Genomic DNA, 6140 nt, shown 5'->3' with positions numbered 1-6140 from the left:
GTGCAAGGCTCCTGCCGTCTTAGGAGCCTTGCCCGCCACCGGTCCCTTGGCTGAGGGCGGGGCGGGGGTGGGAGGGACCTCGGTCTGCCCTGGCCCCGCCCCGTGCCCTCTTTCTGGAGGACGATGTCCCGGGTTGAGATTCCGTGTTGACTGCACGTGAGGTTAGAACCGGCCGTCATTACGAAGGCCGAGGGGACACTTCTGCTCGTGCCCTTTCCTGTGCCTGTGACTGAATGTCAGATTCCAAGGCCTTGCTCCTGCCAGACCTTTAGGGCTGAGGATTTGCCGGAATTTTCCACGCACCCCTCTTCCAGAGCCCGCGCCCTCCCCAGTCCCTCCTGCAGGGGCTGTGGAGCCGGCGGTGGGCAAGGGCACTCCTGCCAGCCCCCCCTTCCCACAGCGACTCTGGGTGACAGCCGAGATGACCCACCATGCACTACAGCCGATGGCATGTGAAATGATTCTGTACCATTATTTATTCTCGTCGTGGGAAAATAGTTACGTTTGTTTCAGGAAGGCCTTGACATCTCTTACAAATTAATTTTTGTCTTTTATGCAGAAGACTATGTTTTGTTTTCAGTAAAGGCTTAAACTGGAGCTCATAGCTTGGCTCTCTGCTGTGACATTTGAGACTTGAGAAGTATAAATATTTTTCAAGGATATAACCAAGATAAGAAGAGTGCAGTTAAATGCACCATTAATGCTAGGAATAAAAAAAACTAGAGAGAAAAACACTTAATAAATCTTCTAATTGTTTGTGGTGACATGTGTCTAAAGAGCTTTTCTTCAGCCTTGACTTGTTTTATTACATTTGATTTAGTCAAAGCTGCATAGTTAGCCTAACCAAAGTGGGGGGGAAAAGAAAACACTGCAAAGGACATGATGAAGGAAATAATTTTTTATAAAGCAGGCTTGAGGGACTTCCCTGGTGGTCCAGTGGTAAAGAATCCACCTTCCAATGCAGGGGATGTAGGTTCGATCCCTGGTTGGGGAACTAAGATCGCACATGCCGTGGGGCAACTAAGCCCGTGTGCCACAACTACTGAGCTCACACGCCTCAATGAGAGAGACCACGTGCCGCAAACTACAGAACCCATGTGCCCTGGAGCTCGCATGCCACAACTTCAGAGCCTGCGTGCTGCAACTACTGAGCCCGTGTGCTCTGGTACCCAGGTGCCACAACTAGAGAGAAGCCTGAGAGCCACAACTAGAGAGAAACCTGAGCAGACTGAGTGCCGTAACAAAAACATCCCTCATGCCTCAACAAAGGTCCCGTGTGCTGCAACTAAGACCAGATGCAGCTAAAAAAAAAAAAGAAAAGCAGGCTTGAATTAAAAAAAAGACAAAATAACGTCATTTGCAGCAACACAGGTGGACCTAGAGATTCTCATACTGAGTGAAGTAAGTCAGATAAAGACAAATATCATATTATATCGCTTATATGTGGGATCTATAAAAAGGGTACAAGTGAACTTATTTACAAAATAGAAATAGAGTCACAGATGTAGAAAACAAATGTATGGTTACTGGGGGTGAGGCTGGGAGAGGGATAAATTGGGAGATTGGGATTGACATATACACACTACCATATATAAAATAGATAACTAATAAGGACCTCCTGTATAGCACAGGGAACTCTACTCAATACTCTGTAATGACCCATATGGGAAAAGAATCTAAAAAAGAGTGGATATATGTATATGTATAACTGATTCACTTTGCTGCACTCCTGAAACTAACAATATTGTAAATCAACTCTACTCCAATAAAAATAGAATAAAATAAAATTGGACTTTTGACTAAAAGAAAAAAAAAGCAGTCTTGAAAAAATTCTTTTCATTATAAGAGAAGTTTTAATGCATAAGAGTTTGCTTTGATGCAAATATCTATTACAATTTTTTAAAAATAGAAAGTGGTTATTACATTGTATGCTCATAATAAAGAATTCAAAGGCTACCAATGAACAGAGAATTAACTAGGTCAAACCAAAAAAGCAGTCAAAGTGGTTCTGTTCCCAAGGTCCAGGAAATTTGAGAGAACCACTTATGACAGCTTTCCATTTTGTGGTCTTTCAGCTTAACCTCAAATTACAGCTCAGAACCAACATGGAAAGTAGAGCAGGATGGCTAGGAGGAGGGAAAGGGGAAAAATTAGGAATAACAACTACCATATTCTTGCAACTTATACTATTGAAAAGTTTTATGAATAATCAGGAAAACCAAGATAGAATCTGAAAAACTTTTTTAAAAGTATTTCTCAAAATGTTTATTTTATGCTATAGAGTTAATCATTGTGGCATCATATTATCACAGTTTCCCACTGCTGCTGTAACAGATTATCACAAACTGAGTGGTTTCAAACAACACAGATTCTCTTACATTTCTACATGTCAGAAGCCAACAGGGGTCTTCCTGGGTATCCCATCTGGGAAGAGCTGTGTGTTTTGAGGGTAGTTTTTAGTCTATTTCTCATTCATTCATTCTTCCCCCACATTGAATGGAGATGTTCTGTGTGCCAGGCACCACGTTACCAAGGGTTCTGGAAGCACAGAGATGAATGGGATATACTCGAGGACCATTGCCTGTTGATGGGGCCGGTGAACACATTATTTCCCTGGAGCTTGCAATAAATATTTGTTGAACCCCTTGTTCTGTGCTCAGCACTGCTCTAGGTGTTGGGGATACAGCAGAGAACAAAATGGACATTTAACGTTTCTGCCTTCATAGAACTTACATTGTAGTCAGCAGTTACAACGTGAGGCCACAGGACACTGCCAGGTTGCCTGCTTCTGTCGGGAGGGGTTTCACAGAGGAGGCATCTCAACTTAAATGATTAGTAGGTCTGCCTTCTGTCTCTATATTTGGCCATTCTGGACATTTTCTATAAATAGAATCATACAATATGTGGTCTTCTATGGCTGGCTTCTTTCATGGAGCGTAGTGCTTCAGAGGTTCATTTATGCTGTGGCATGGTACTTCATTCCTTTTTATGGCCGAATAATATTGTATAGGTTTACCACAGTTTTGTTTATCCATTCATGAGTTAATGAGTGTTTGATCTGGTTCCACATTTTGGCTATTTTGCTACTGCTGCTACAAGTTTTTGTGTGGATATATTTTCAGTTCTTGTGGGTATACACCAAGAGTGGAACTGCTGGGTCATGTGGTAATTCTATGCTTAGCATTTTAGAGAACTGCCAGACTGTTTTCCAAACTGACTGCACCATTTTGCATTCGTACCAGCAATGCACTGAGACTCCAGTTTCCCCACATCCTTGACAACACTTGTGATTGTCTGTCTTTTTCATTTTAGCCATCCTAATGGGTGTGTCGTGGTATCTCATTGTGGTTTGATTTGCATTTCCCTAATGACTAATGCTGTTGGATACCTTTTCATGTGCTAATTGGCCGTTTGCATTTTTGCTTTGGAGAAGGATCTATTCAAATCCTTTGCCCATTTTGAAAATTGGGTTATTCATCAACTTATTATTGCATTCTAAAAGTTTTTGTATATTCTGGATACATGTCCCTTACCAGATATATGGTTTGCAAATGTTTTCTCTCAGTCTGTGGGTTGTCTTTTCACTTTCTTGACGGTGTCATTTGAAGCACAAAATTTGTTGATTTTGGTGAGGCCTAGTTTAGCTGTCCTCTCTTTTCCCAGTTGTGCTTTTGATGTCAGACCTAAGAAATTGCTGCTCTGCTCAAGATTATGATGATTTACTCTGATGTTTTAACAGTTTTATAGCATAATCTCTCATACTTAGGTCTGTGGTTCACTTGAGGTAGTTTTTGGTGGATGGTGTGAGATATGTCCTATTATTTTACCTAACATACTACATGATTTACTTGATTATTATGTTTATTGTGTATTGTGTATTATTGTGTATAGATGCTTTCCCGTAGTAACTGCTTTTCCCCTCTTTGTTGCTGTTAGATCCTCAGTACCTAGAACGTCGCTTAAAGTAAGTGCTCAGTCAGTATACATTTAATTTCTAAGCGACAATCTATGGGTAACAACGTGGTATTTTAGAAGAGGGGCTAGTAATAGTGCCAGGAAGAGTCTGGCTGTAGTGAGAGGTTCTTCTGAAGACCATTTGTTGCTCACTGAAGGGATTTATCTTGAACAGGAATCAGCAACTCAGACAAAGCCCCGGTGGAGGTACAGATTTCTGGAGGATAAACTTGTTTGGGGAAGAGGGCTTTTATCTGGTGGATTCTTTGTTCCACATTTGTTTGTTTGAATTTTTTTGTTATTTGAGTTTTTATGGATTCATTAATACATACATGGGTGGAGAGGGTAAGAGTATGGTACTCATCTTACTATACTGTATAGCTTCCTGGAAATTCTCTGAGGGGTATCTCCTTTAACTATAATTGACAACCGTAGAACCCTGAAAACTGGGTATTTTTCAAAAGACCCAGGGGATGGTATGCAAATTTTTCAGTTTTCCAGAGATGGACAATTAACGATTAAAGTTGATCTGTGACATTCAACAGTTGTTTTCTGTGTATAAGGATGTTGAGGAGAGGCTTCTAGGGATAGAGAGGGGAGAGGTACATGTTCTCTGCCCTCAAAGAGCTCAGTCCCTTGAGAGAAGTATCTGCTGCTGTGATGCCATGCAGGGTTTGCTTATGCACAGAGGAGGTATAATACGTTATTGGTATTTAAAGGATGAAGAAATACGGTCTCGGAAGGAACTCGAGAAAGCTTTCTGGAAAGTTCTTATTTGAGATGAACTATGAAGAATGAGTAGCGTCACCTCCACAAAGTGGTGAAGAAGCAAGCGTGAGGATAAGGACCCAGTAGGGCCGGTGTGAGAGATGCGTGTGTGTGTGTGTGTGTGTGAGAGAGAGGCCTCTGTGTGTGTGTGTGATGCCTGTGTGTGAGAGATGCCTGTGTGTGTGTGTGAGAGATGCCTGTGTGTGTGTGAGATGCCTGTGTGTGTGACACTTGGGATGCCGGCCACTGTCACATGCTAGGAATCACCTTTAAATTTTAGCCGGATGTCAAGGGTTTTCTAGGAAGTTGCCTCCCTCAGAGATGAGACCTTGGGTCTTGTCAGAGACCTGTTGGAAGGAGTATGTTGGTAGGGACTCACAAATGTCTTAGGACGAAGACCCTTGAGCAGCCTTTGAGGCTACCACAACCGAGGTCCAGCTGAAGAAGCCACGTTTCCCGAGGGAGGTGTCCTGGCCTGGCCCTCCTGTCCCTGTCCCCAGGGGCTTCCGGGTCCCTCGTGAAGGTTCCGCCCCAGCGTGTGTTATGTGGAAAGCAGGGAGCCCTGAAGGGCAGGCGGGCGGGATTCACATCAACGCCTCTTCTGCTCATTTCTATGTCCCTGCGCGGGCTCCCCCGGTGGCAGGAGGGGGCAGCAGGCGTCTGACCGCAGGTAGGAAGCTCGACTCTGCGAGGGGCCTGGGTGGAGAGGGGAGCCAGCCCGCAGGGGAGGGTGGGGCTGGAAGGAGGTGACGAAGGACAGGTGCCCAGGGCGGGGCTGTGGCGGCGTCGGGGGTGGGCAGCGGGCTGCAGTCCCCGAGGCCGGCCACCCTGTCCGGCTATGCGGCCTGCAGCTGCTCCAGCCCTGGTCCAAGGGGAGTGAGTCGGGCACTTTTCAGCTTCCTCTGCTATGTCCTAGGCCGTGTGATGGCCTCTCCTGGGATTGAAGGCAAGCAGAGGGGCGGGCACAGCACACGGCCTTGAAGTACCTGCGGGGTCACCCCGACGTGGTCAGCGCTTCTCCGGGTGGGGGACTCCCTCTGACCCCGGACTCCTCTCCCGGGGCTCCCTGCGTTTTCCGGTACCTTCTCACGTCTGCAGAACATGTGAGGAAGAACTTCTCTTGCGAATAATCTTCCTTTGAAAATAGCTTGTATGTTGGGGTTCCCTGAAAGCTAGGTGCGGTTCCTTTCCTTTTCCTTTTGATGAAGGAGCCGACTGGGGTAGCACCAGAGAACAGGAAACTGCAGTTCTGAGGGGCTGGGAGGGCATACGGTGGCTGTTCAAAATTTAGAATGTTGGTCATCCAATCTGAAGGCTTTACTGTAAATGATGTATAAATGTGCAGCCTAATAGAGTTGAAACTGGGGACTGAGGGCTTAAGGGAATTCCAGGTAAGGTAATTCCTTCTTGGTGGAATG

Source organism: Monodon monoceros, unplaced genomic scaffold (genome assembly GCF_005190385.1).
Source record: "Monodon monoceros isolate NGI ecotype Baffin Bay Population unplaced genomic scaffold, NGI_Narwhal_1 Super_Scaffold_14, whole genome shotgun sequence".
NCBI classification, from domain to species: domain Eukaryota; kingdom Metazoa; phylum Chordata; class Mammalia; order Artiodactyla; family Monodontidae; genus Monodon; species Monodon monoceros.
Note: the sequence above shows the minus strand (reverse complement) of the source record.